Source organism: Triticum urartu, chromosome 6A, assembly GCF_056163025.1.
Source record: "Triticum urartu cultivar PI428250 chromosome 6A, HENAU_Tu73, whole genome shotgun sequence".
Lineage (NCBI taxonomy): Eukaryota > Viridiplantae > Streptophyta > Magnoliopsida > Poales > Poaceae > Triticum > Triticum urartu.
In genome coordinates, this window is record NC_141878.1 from 342,558,860 (window position 1) to 342,572,258 (window position 13,399).

The window sequence follows — 13,399 nt, forward strand, 5'->3', positions numbered from 1 at the left end:
GAGGAGATAATCGCCCAGTTCCTCACCATGTTCCTGATCAACCTCAAGACCTGCGGAATGGAAATCCAGGAGGTGTTACTGAAAATCATAGCATTTCTATATTTCCAGAGGCACCAAAGGACAGCTGAGCTAAAAGTGTTTAAAACTGAGCACTTTTTGGTAGCAATCCAGAATCTGGCGATAGATTCGAAGGATGAGCCAATCTGACTAGAGAAATATTCCTCAATGTGGGCCTAGAGATGTTTAGCAACTATACATTCAAAAAATAGGTGAGAACAAGACTCTTGTTCCAAGCAGTAAACACAATCAAGGGGTTTGATGATGTGTCTCTTCCTAAGGTTATCCCTAGTCATCAATTTGTTTTTGGAGAGAAGCCAGAGAAATACATGAATTTTAGGGGGAACTCTCAATTTCCAGATAGCAGGGATAAACACGGGTTGAACCCCTCTAAAGTTGATAACATGATAGAGGGAGCTGGAGGAATACTTCCCCTTATTGTCCAGCTACCAAATCAGGGCATCCGGCTCGGCAGTAAAGGTAATGCTTTTTTTAAAGAGAGTTTTAGGCATTGACCGTCCTAAACTTCATTGACACTTTTGTTAAGCTCATTGCGGACAGAGTAAATAGGCCAAAATTGGACTGCTAGGGGGGATGTGCCAAACCAACTATCTTCCTAGAACCTGGTCCTGCTCCCATCCCCTATGTTCCATCTGTAGCCAAATTTCACAACATGCATAATAGATTTTAATCCTTTCCAGAATCTAGAGGTCTTAGGGTTGGAGGAAGGGACAAAAATATTAGGTTTATTTCCTAGGTATTTATGGGCAATAAGAAGCTTCAAGGGTTTCAGGTCTTCCTCATAGAATCTTTTAATCCAAGACCCTAGAAGACAGATGTTAATTTCTTGGAGGTTAGGTATGCCTAGGCCCCCAAAATCTTTTTTCATAGAGACTAGGGCCCAATTAGCAAGGTGTAGCTTCCTATTTCCCTCAAAATCATTCCACAAGAAATGAGACATCTGAGAATTGATGAGGTTCACTGCCCATTTAGGGAACTTGAAGAAGGAGAGGAGATACATTGGAATGCTAGCCAAACAAGCTTGTATGAGGATCAATCTACCTCTGTAAGAGAGAAGTTTGCCCCTCCACCCAGCAATCCTTTTAATGATTTTATCCAGAAGGGGTTGGGTATACTCTCTCCTCAGTTTATCATAGTGGAGAGGGATACCTAGGTACTTAATGGGGAAGTTACCTTTATTACAGACTAGAATAGAGAGGAAGTCAGCTAACTCCTGATCATCCATGTTGATAGGGATGAGTTCACTTTTAGAGTAGTTGATTCTCATGCCTGACACTTGTTCAAACCAGGTTAGAACAGTTTTCAGATTGCTAGCATGTGTGGAGTCATTGTCTAAGAAAAGGATGGTATCATCTGCATATTGAAGGCAGATGATGCCACGAGGGCAGACCTCAGGACAGAGCCCTGCAATCAGACTATGATCAGCAGCTTTGCTCAGCCAAAAGCGGGGAGATGGGGTCACCTTGCCTAAGGCCTTTACCAGCAAGGAAAAAATCACTTTCACAGTTATTTAACTTGACCCCAACAGACCCCCCCCCATGAGGAAGTTGCTGGATCCAACTCTCCTCTATGAAAGGCTTGGAAAATATCTAAGAGATCATTTTTCACCAAGTCCCAAAAATGCTGGTAAAGCAAGAAGGGAATCACATCAGGACCAGGAGCCCCATCAGGATAAGAGCTAAAAATGGCTTCCTTCACCTCTATCTCTAAAAAAGGGGCTTCTAGCAGCTCATTTTCAGCAGGAGAGACTTTTTCAGAAGCAGAGAAAAAATTGTTTTGTAGAGAGAACCCAGAAGGGTTTTCTTTCTTAAACAGGTCGTTGTAGAATTCACTAGCCACTTTCAGCATCTCATATACCTCAGTAACAGGGCCATTATGGCCATCAAGGGAGTGAATGAGGGTTTTCCTCCTCCTCTGGTTGGCTACTGCATGGAAGTAAGAAGTATTTCTATCACTTCCAACATATCTAGCAGAACTGTGGGTTTTCCTTCTGACAGGGCAATTCTCAACTTTATGGGTAACCATTTTGCAGATAAAACAACTCTTGGGCTTGACACATTTATCCAAATGATGCCCTGGTTCCACACAGTTGTAGCAGATCACCTCAGAGTATGCCATAAGGACTGAAGCAGGGGCAGGAGCAGTTTTCTGGATGTCCTATCTCATTTCCCACTGATCTGAGAGTCAGAACCACCAACAGAATGATCTTGGGCAATTACATGAGCCTGCCTAGATTGTGCCCCCATTTGGGGCGGAGGTGGGCCGTACCACTGCCCAACCGGTGCCCCCCCATTGTGATAGGGGAAATTCATCGAAGTTCCTAGTTCCTGCTCATCCTCCAGCCAGATGTTGTCTCTCAGGAAGCAGAAATAACCACTAGACAGCTCAATTGAAGCAGATTGCAAGCCTAATTTCAATCTTCTGCAGGTTTGGGGGAGAGGTAAGGTAGGGGATCCACCTGCTCCGGCTCCGGTGGCATGCTGGTGGGCAGGAGTCCAGTCAAGCATTCCCATCTCGCAACACGGCGTGGATCTCCTGAATTCACTTCTCCTTTCACCCATCGAATGAATGCAATCGGCGGCTCGCTGGGGTGGGGCATCTTGTGCTTCTTCGAGAAATCTCCTTCAAAGTAGATCCGTAGGGCTAGATTCAGAAGCTCCCAATCCACATGATCCTTGCACATCCGAGCATATATACCTGCGTGAGTGAGAGAACAGATTCGGTCCCTCGGATTCCACCCTCGCAGCTTCATCCTCTGCTTCCCTCCATTCGCGCGTGCACTGGGTCCAGGAGAGAGCGTCATCGCAGATCCGTATCACCCGCTCCCTCCATCTTCTCCCTCGAGTCTCCCGCAGCACCACCGGCGCGACGGAGTCGAGCGGATGGAGCATCCGCGGGAAGGCTTTATAGACATGTGGGAGATGCATCTTGTACATCTGCCTTTCTTCCAGCCATTCCCCCGTGGATATGGCCGGTGACTCCATGGGGCGCGCGAGCGGACTTTTTGAGGGGGGCAGGCGTGCCCGAAGTCAGGAGGCGGGGGGTGGCGGCGAGATCTATTGGCCAATTACTCCCTCCTTTTCGGTTTATAGGGCTCAATTCAAAAATCTCACTAACCAAGGTAGATGATAAATGCTGGAATACTTTTTGTAGTTTGCAAAAGCACCTAACTAATGCACTTGTTTTCCTCAAAAAATTATGTTTATCAATGCATAAATTGCAATGCATGCATGCATAAAGTACATGCATTGGTCAATTTTCTCTTAATACTTGCATGCAATGATATAATGCACCTTGGAATCTGAACATGTGATGGAAAACAACCAAATTGAGCCTTATAAAATTGAAAAACTAAAACTTTGAGATAAGCCCTATAAACCGAAAAGGAGGGAGTATGGGAACTAAACAGTCAACATATAAAATAATTTAAATATATATAATATAGTTAGAAGGGAAACATAAGCTGGACCCGGCGTTCCTATTCTTATATAGAAAAATAGAACATACCTCTGCGTTTTCTTAAAAAAAACATAAATTGGGATGCCAAAAATAAAACCTCGGATGGGAGGTCCATAGGCCGGTCGATACATGACGGCCCTAAGAAAATACAAACAGGCCTATGGACCTCCCATCCGAGGTCGTGGGCTGCGCATGTTAAAAATGAAAGCCTAGACAGGGCAGCCCAAAACCACGTCCAACACTTGCCAAAACTTCGTCCCTCGTTTTCTCTGTGTTTCGCACACTTGACATTGTGTGGGCATTTTGACTGTGCATCATATGAAGATGTGCTATGCATGAATGTTGATCAGCATGATGTTAACTGGCTGGTAGTTCCATTTTCGACCATGAATAAAACTTCCAACATGATGTTAACCCTGTTTGAAAGGGTGTGTTAATATAAATGCTCTGCCTCTGAAAGTTGTAGTTTCTTATCTGAAACTGAACTTGCAGTTTGTAATCTGAAACTGAAACTTGCAGTTTCTTCTCTGAGAATCACATTGTCTGCACTTTTATACTCCTATGAAACTACATTTTTTAAGTGCTAAAAATAGATCTCTAGAATTCATAAAATACTTCGTATGCTCAATATTGCAAATCTGAAATTCAAAAGAAATTCATATCTGAAAGTAGTCTCAAAATACACAACACAAAACACAATTCACAACCTGCAAATACTGACAACCATAAGCTCATACTGACAATTCACAACCTGCCCGACTATTGGGCTGGGGGGCAGCCCCCTCCTTGAGACGATGTGAAAGGCGAGGGAGACGATGGCGGGGAAGCGTCGTCGGGCCAACTGCTCTTCTCCTCTTGCAGTTGGGTTCGGTCGACGAAGACTCCACCGACTCGCTCTGGCAGGACAGCCTCACAAACGGCACCCTGTAAATGCTCTATCCTTCAATCTCTGGTGGATGCTCCATCTGGGATCGATACACCCACCACTGCTCCCTCGCAATCGGATTCAGTGAATCTGTTTGCTCCATGGCCCAGAGGAGCAGCTCTATGTACTCAGGCGCGACTCCCTCCGGCAGTATCGCCGCCTTTTCGCTCTGTTGCAGATATTTGGCCATGGATGTCGCCGTCGCTGCTAGTTGGTCCTTGTTGTCAAACCAAGATTGTATCTCCAACATCCTAGCTAGCTTCACAGGGTTGCCGTCTGCGATCGTCATGTATCGGTTGTACTCCTCCATCGATCTACTTCTCCACAGCACCTTCACTCGTCGGCGGTGGTTTTTGAATGGAAGAGGAGAGGAGCAACGCTGGTTTTGGATTAGAACGGGAGAGGAGCGACGCTGGTTTTGGACTGGAACAGGAGAGGAGGGGCGGTGGTTTTGAAATGGAAGAGGAGAGGAGCGGCGCTGCATTTAGATTGGAACATGAGAGGAGCGGTGGTGGTTTAAGAGGAGAAGAGCGGAAGAGCGGCGCTGGTCTTGGAAGTATTTTTTTGTTGTTTCGCGTATTTTGGGTCAAAGTTTGACCACGTACTATATTTGACAAGCAAAATGTGAATGCATGTCACCAAAAATTGTACTGTTTGGTTCGTATCTGAATGTACTTTCAAATTATACTCCCTCCATTTTTTTATACAAGGCCACAAACTCATATTACAGGTACCAAGGTAAAAATCAATGCTATGTTTAAGTCAATGTTGCTAGCTAGCTTGTGACTTTGATTGTTGTGTTAATTAATGTGGTTTTTCTCTCCCAAGCACAACAAGCCAACCCTCTTACTCCTCATTGGATGATTAATGTTGGGAATGCAAGCTAACCTTCTCACTCTCGCATGCACACAAGGGATATTAATGTCCTCGGGTGCTAGTACGAGGCAAACGCCATCAATTTTGCCTCGATTAATGTTAGTGGCCTTGTATAGTTGCAAATTGTAATTTTGATAGTGGCCTTGTATACAACGTATAACATATATTTTATGTGCGAAAATCATGGTCAATTATGACCCAGAATAAAAGGGAGACTAGTTAATGTGGGGTCGCTTTCTTAATTGAAGGGTAAATTGATTTTTATTTTGATCCAGCCAGAGCGCGCCAGCCCTCTCGTCCAATCCTAAATCGCTTCCGCACGCTCCTCTCCCTCTTCTCCATTGCAAAACCACCTCCTCTCCTCTCCATCATCTCCATTCCAAAACCACCGTCTCGCCTCTCCCTCTTCTCTATTGCAAGACCACCGTGTCTCCTCCGTTTTCTAGATGCTTTGCTCCATGGCGCGGGCGCAATCCATGGATACAAAATTAGTATACTGTATACTGTTTAAAAGTCGAGGGCGGGGCTTTTCCTGCGCGGTAGGCGGCGGGGCAGTTCCGCCTAGTCGATTCGACAGAGACGCGAGAAGACGAGGGAGTAGGCTGCTGCAAACGTAGGGATGTGTGATTTGACAGCGAGTTACTGCTGGACAGGTGGGGCCCCATGATTTGACTTGCCATTATCATTTTAACTGTGGCACTACGACCGGCGTGAGTCTCCCAGATTCCTGACCACGTCCATACAGGTGCCTCTCCAATGCTCCACCATGTAGTAGAGGCTGGCTCTTGCATGAGATCCCACTTCTCCACTTTTTCCTTGCCTCTCTTTCCTCCACATATGCAAAACTGCCATGTAAAGCGCACTATTTTACTTACTTTTACTTGCTCCTACAGGTGCTTAAGCTTGCCACATAGGCATAAAGTCTGATGTGGCAAGTTAATCAAGAAGAGAGAGACTAGTTTGGTGACCCAAGGAAGAAACGGTGCTAAGTGTCGTGGTTCTAACTCTGAGAGTGATGTAGGGGGGTGAGTATGGAGAGGCTAGATCCTAGCTATTGGGAAGTTGTTACACGCGAGGTTTACGAGTTCAGGCCCTTCACGGAGGAAGTAATAGCCCTACGTCTCGGAGCCCGGAGGCGGTCGACTAGATTATGCGTGTATAGATTACAGGGGTGCGAACCCTTCCTACTGAGGAGGGGGGTGGCTTATATAGAGTACGCCGACCCCCTTCTTCCCTCAGTAATGCAGGGTTTTAAAGTACATTTAAGATGGGGCGTTACTGGTAACGCCTCTAATAAAGTGTTGTAATGACCATGAAGACTACTTAACAGCTGACTGTTTGCCTACGGAGTGACTGTAGATCTCCTGGCAGTCGAGTGAATAGCTTCATGGTCGAGTGGTAGCTTCTTGGTCGAGTGGTAGCTTCTTGGTCGAGTGTCTTGAACCCGTCGAGTGGAGTACCTTCAAGTCGATTGATGGGTGATTTCTTCTAGGGATGTCCTTGGTTAGGACTCTTTGGGACGGGTCCGTGCTCCTACCCCGGGTACATAGCTTCATCATTAGCCCCCGAATGGATCGAGGTTAGAGTGGGGGAAGAATTGGGGATCCTTTCCGACCGGTTCTTCGAGGTTGTAAGAGTGCCTCGCTTAGGGTCAGTTGTCGCGGACGACGTCACCAACCACTTTCAGTCGCCTTGACCCATTCCAGGCCCTTCGTCGAGTGAATATCCTTGCTTGCGACATGCCGAGTGTTGGTACGAGCGGGATACTCTGTTTTTGGCAAGCGGTTCTACGGCCCGCGGATCTCACGGGATTTGGATTTTGGGAAGCGCGCGGGACGGGAGTAGCCGCAGTAATCGGAAGTGAAAAAGCGGAAACTCCTCGATCCTCGCGTCGCCTTTTTCGCCACGTACTGCACGCGCGTCTGTTGCGGGATTTGACTGGGCTGCCTGGGCCTACCGGTCAGTCACTCGGGAGCAGCCCCTTATAAGTTGCCGGCTCGGGGTTTCCAAGCCGCGCGCTTCTCTTCTGCTTCCTTCTTTCTTTCTTCCTCTCTCCCTTCGCCAGCTCTCCTGCGACCCTCGGCCGTACCCTAGCGCCGTTAGCCTGTGCGAGACCTCGCCGGCGACGATGGTGAAGGGCAAGACCACTTCTTTGGAGCGCGCGAAGAAGGCGGCGGCAGCGGGGAAAGGAAAGAAGTCTTCGCGAGGTGGATCTTCCTCCCGGACCACCCTGCCCAAGGGTTGGATTCAGGGCAATTGGATGCCATCGGTGCTCCGGCAGGAAGATCTCGACGACATGGTCGAGGGAGGAGCCATTCCCCACGAGGCCGCGCGTCTCCCGGGGAGGGAGATTGAGCCGCAACCCCACGACGGTGAGTGCGTGCTCCTCGCCACCCACATCGACCAAGGGTTTTCTCTGCCTCCCCATCCGTTCTTCCGGAGCTTCTTGAATTTCTTCGGAGCGCAGCTCCATCACTTTACCCCCAATTCCATAGTCTACCTTGCCGCGTTCATTTCCATGTGCGAGGCCTTCCTGGGTTGCCGTCCGCATTGGGGGCTTTTCAAGCATATCTTTACTTGCCGCTCCCAGTCGGTGAAGAAGGCCAAGTCGAGTGACGAGAAGAGGCAAGTCATCCAGTTTTGCGGGGGTCTGGCGATCCAGACGAGGGGGAAGAGCTGTTTCCCCTCTATCACCTTCCCGGAGTCGGTCCGCGGCTGGCAGTCGACCTGGTTCTACTGCCAGGACCAGGCGACCGCCGGGCAGTCGACCGGTCTTCCTCCTTTTTCACTCGACCGAGCCGAGAAGCCTATCTCTCTGAAGGTCACGCCGGAGGAAAGTGCCCAAGTCAAGGTATTGGCGGGTCGAGTGGTTGAACTTGTCCGTGAGGGGGTGACTGGGATGGACCTGTTAGAGGTCTTTCTCCAGAGGCGCATCCAACCGCTCCAGGCACGAGACCATCCGATGTGGCTGTATTCTGGCCTTGACGACACCACTCGGATCCACCCGAAGGAGGTCACCGATGAGATGCTGGAGGGGTGGCTGTCAAGCATCACGGGGAACAAAGACAACCCCCGAGGAGCCAGAAGGGTGATTCCACTCGACAACTCATATGAAGTGGATCAGGTATTTCTTTGTGTCGGATATCTGGCCTTCTGTATTAGTCTTCTTTGTGTAAGTCGACTGACTTTCGTCCTGTCCGTTGTCCTCCAGGCTACCACTGAGATGTACTCGATGCTCAACAGGGCACAAGGGCCGACCGAGGAAGGTGAGGGGAGCGGAGGCGAGAGCGGGGATGACCAGGTCGAGTGGGAGTCCAACGGTGAGGGAGAGGAGGGCGACGACATCTTCTCCAGTGAGGAGGAGGAGGAGGCTGAACCCTCTCGCCCGGAGGGACGGTCCAAGCTCGCCCACGATCCAGCGCAGGAACGTGGCAAGGCGGCCGCTCATGTTGGGCAGTCGTTGAAACGCCCTCGGACTTCTTCTCCTCCGCCGACCGAGAAGGCTCCCAAGCACCCACGAACGGCGCCATCTAAGCCGCCCAAGGCCTTGCCCAAAATGAAGATAGCTGTTCCCACCATTTCGGGGTAACAACAACACTTGCTTTCCTTTGTCGACTGTGGACGGATCCTTGGTCGATTCACTTGGCCAACTGACTAACTTTCGAGATTTGCAGTGGTGCAACTTCTGAGGTCTCCGCCAGGAACGATGACCAAGAGATGGAGGACACTGTCACCTCCAACCCTGGTACAATCACTGCCGTCCTGCTTACGAGTCGACTGAAGCGTTGGTCGATTGAATGTTTTCCTTGTAGCTCCTCCTCATGTTATCGACCTCCCGGACGACGACGACAACACACCACTGAGGGTGAAGAGGAAGAAGAAGGTGTTGGCTGGCAAGGCTCCGCAATCCACTCCCGCGCCTGAGGCTGCAGTTCGGGATGATGGCGAACCCACTCGGGCTTCCGTGACTTTCGCTGTTCCTTTGACGAGTGTGCAGCCTTCAGCATCGACTGCAGATCCGTCTTCGCTTTTTGCTGCGTACCCCGTCCTTGAGGACCAAGCGGCTGCTGCGAAGGAGGCTGTACGCCAGGCTGGAGTCATGATGGAGCAGGTAAAAGTGGCTCGGGAGGCTTGCCAGGTGGCTTACGACGCAAGCTCGGCTCTTCAGAGCAATGTCCAGGTCAGTCGACTTCAACACTTGGTCTGTTTTGGTATGTTCTTTGAAGAATCTCTTTTCCGAAGATCTTTAAGTTTGTACACCCACTGGGTGTTTTTTTTGGACGAGTGGGGGCACGCTAAGTGCACCCACTGGGTGTAGTCCCCGAGACTACGGTCGACTGCTGGCGGTCGGCTGTAGTCTTTAAATTGGGTCGTAGTTGAGTTTCTTCGCTCTTTCTGATCGGGCCATGTCGAATGGAAGTCGACTGCGGGCAGTCGACGTCTTTCTCTCTTTTTTTTACTGGGTGTACGCTTATTGTCTCTCAGCTGCTCGGAAGCAATTTGTCTTTGACTCGACTTTAGGGGTCGGTCGGGTGGGATAGGAACCGGTGGGGGCACGCTAAGTGCACCCACTGGGTGTAGTCCCCGAGACTATGGTGGACTGCTGGCAGTCGACCGTAGTCTTAGTATTTATTGTCTTTGTTGCTCTTCTTCTTTTTTTACTGAGATTGCAACTCCTCCCCTTCGACTTCAGAAGTCTTGTGATCTTGGAACCCGCTTGGCTGACCTGAAGAAGCAGCAAATTCAAATGAACCTCGATCTGGAGCTGGCCAGGACGGAGCTGCAGAAGGTCAGAGACGGCGCCGCAGGTAAGACGCCTTTGTCGACTGGTTAGTTTTCAGGCTTGAGTATCTCTTCGCTTTCTCCGACTCAATCATCATTTTTGCAGAAAAACTGAAAGAAGCTCTGGCGAAGAAGGATCAGGACTTGGCTGCTGCCCGTAAGGAGGCTGATGACAAGACCGCTCTGGCCGCGCAGAAGCTGGCTTCGGTCGACCAATTAGAAGGGGAGAACACCAAGTTGAAGACTGCTCTGAAGGAAGCCAACAGGGAGTGTTCGCGTTGGAAGAAGGAGCACCTCACCCTGAGCGAGAAGATGGAAAGCATCGCTCGCAGGAGAGACGACCTGGAGAGCTACTTGAGGAGCTTTGCCAAGAAGCTGTACATCAAGCTCGAAGGTGCACAATCAGTTCCGACTGGTTCTTTTTGTGTCGACTCAGTTTTATGAAATTTGACTTATCCTTGGGTCGTGCATGCAGAACTTTGCAAGAACTTCGAAGAGGAGACCGGGCGGATCGAAACAGGTTTGGATCCAATCAACTCTCCGGTGCAAGACGAAGATGCCATGAACCTGCTCCGACTGGAATCCCGCGTTGACGGCGTCGTGGATTACTTGGCTCGACTGAAGGTCGCCATGACGCGGATCGACCCGACGCTTTGGCCAGAGTCCACGCTCCAGAACGGTCTCGAGTCTCTGATCACTCGACTCAACGGAATCCCTGACCAAGTGCAAGAGTGGAAGAAGTCTTCAGCTCAGTGTGGTGCCACGTGGCTCTGTCTCTGGTCCGCGTCCATTGCAAGGAGGTGCGGGAGGAGAAGCTGGCCGCCATCCAAGTTACCAACACGAGGAAGCACAACTTCCAGGACTTCATGGAGACATTTATTGCTGCTGCTACCCGCATCGCAGATGGGATCGACTTGGATGAGTTTGTCGCCCCTGCCAGTCCTCCTCCTCCCGAGGAATGAAAAAACTTGCCTCGGGATGCCGAGTGTATTTTGTAATCCGTTAAACTCTGCCTTAAATTTGCCTCGGAATGCCGAGTGGAAGTGTAACAGTTAAACTCTGCCGAGCTGTGGGCTCGAGTACTTCGATCTGAGGTCTCTCGGATATTTTAGGCTTTATTTGAACTTGATTTGTCGTTGAATCTCTTTGTGGATGACCCGTCGAGTGGGATTTGATCTTCACTCGAAATAACTTTGTGTCTGTGGTGCAGCTCCGAAGGAGAAGGTGGCAGTCGACCTGCCTCTCGTCGTCCTTGGGAAATGAGAAGCGTTTCATACTTAGGCGAGTGCGGGACTACAGCTAAGCCTCCGATTGGGAGGATTGCTCTCCACTCGGTAGGATTTTTCAAACTTAGGCGAGAGCTGACTGCAGCTAAGTCTCTTCGTAAGAGAACTTAGGCGAGTGCTGGACTGCAGCTAAGCCCCCGAGTGGGAGGTTTGCTCCCCACTCGGTAGGATTTTTCAAACTTAGGCGAGTGCCGACCGCTGCTAAGTCTCTTCGTAGGAGAACTTAGGCGAGCGCTGGACTGCAGCTAAGCCCCCGAGTGGGAGGTTTGCTCTCCACTCGGTAGGATTTTTCAAACTTAGGCGAGTGCTGACCGCAGCTAAGTCTCTTCGTAGGAGAACTTAGGCGAGCGCTGGACTGCAGCTAAGCCCCCGAGTGGGAGGTTTGCTCTCCACTCGGTAGGATATTTCAAACTTAGGCGAGTGCTGACTACAGCTAAGTCTCTGCGTAGGAGAACTTAGGCGAGTGCTGGACTGCAGCTAAGCCCCCGAGTAGGAGTTTTGCTCTCCACTCGGTAGGATTTTTCAAACTTAGGCGAGTGCTGACCGCAGCTAAGTCTCTTCGTAGGAGAACTTAGGCGAGTGCTGGACTGCAGCTAAGCCTCCGAGTGGGAGGTTTGCTCTCGACTCGGTAGGATTTTTCAAACTTAGGTGAGTGCTGACTGCAGCTAAGTCTCTGCGTAGGAGAACTTAGGCGAGTGCTGGACTGCAGCTAAGCCTCTGAGTGGGAGGTTTGCTCTCCACTCGGTAGGATTTTTCAAACTTAGGCGAGTGCTTACTGCAGCTAAGTCTCTGCGTAGGAGAACTTAGGCGAGTGCTGGACTGCAGCTTAGCCTCCGAGTGGGAGGTTTGCTCTCCACTCGGTAGGATTTTTCAAACTTAGGCGAGTGCTGACTGCAGCTAAGTCTCTGCGTAGGAGAACTTAGGCGAGTGCTGGACTACAGCTAAGCCCCCGAGTGGGAGGTTTGCTCTCCACTCGGTAGGATTTTTTTTTGAACTTAGGCGAAACGGGTTCGCGGCTAAGTCACCCACTAGGGGTTCTCGTATGTAAACAGAAGTGACAGCAATCATTGGAACACTCTTGTCTTTGATAAAAATGAACTGCGGAAGTTTCTCTTATTACATCTTTATGGGAAGGAACTTAAGTGTAAAAGGGGCGGAGTAGTTCCGCATTCCAAGCTCGCGGCTCGTCAATCTGGCGATCAACATTGTAGAGGTGATACGCTCCATTGTGGAGGACTCTGGTGATGATGAAGGGGCCTTCCCAAGTAGGAGCAAGCTTGTGTGGTTTCTGTTGATCCACTCGGAGGACCAAATCTCCTTCTTGGAAGGCTCGACTCTTCACATGTCGGGCATGGAATCGACGCAAGTCTTGCTGATAAATGGTCGATCTGATCATGGCCATCTCTCTTTCTTCTTCCAGGAGGTCTACTGCATCTTGCCGAGCCTGTTCTGCTTCATCTTCGGTGTAAAGCTCGACTCGGGGAGCGTTGTGAAGGAGATCACTTGGCAGAACGGCTTCGGCTCCATAAACAAGAAAGAACGGGGTTCTTCCAGTCGACCGGTTAGGGGTGGTCCTTAATCCCCACAAAACTGATGGAAGCTCGTCGACCCAGGCACCTGCTGCGTGCTTGAGATCACGCATTAGCCGAGGCTTTAGTCCTTTGAGGATCAGACCATTTGCTCTTTCAGCTTGTCCATTCGACTGGGGATGGGCGACTGACGCATAGTCGACACGAGTGCCTTGAAAGGCGCAAAAGGCTCTGAACTGGTCTGAATCGAAGTTTGACCCATTGTCAGTGATGATGCTATGAGGGACTCCATATCTGAATGTTAGTCCTCTGACGAAACTAATAGCAGTGCCAGCATCGAGGTTCTTGATGGGTTTAGCTTCAATCCACTTGGTAAACTTGTCGACTGCCACAAGCACATGGGTGAAACCGCTCCTGCCTGTTCTCAGAGGACCGACCATGTCCAGTCCCCAGACAACGAAGGG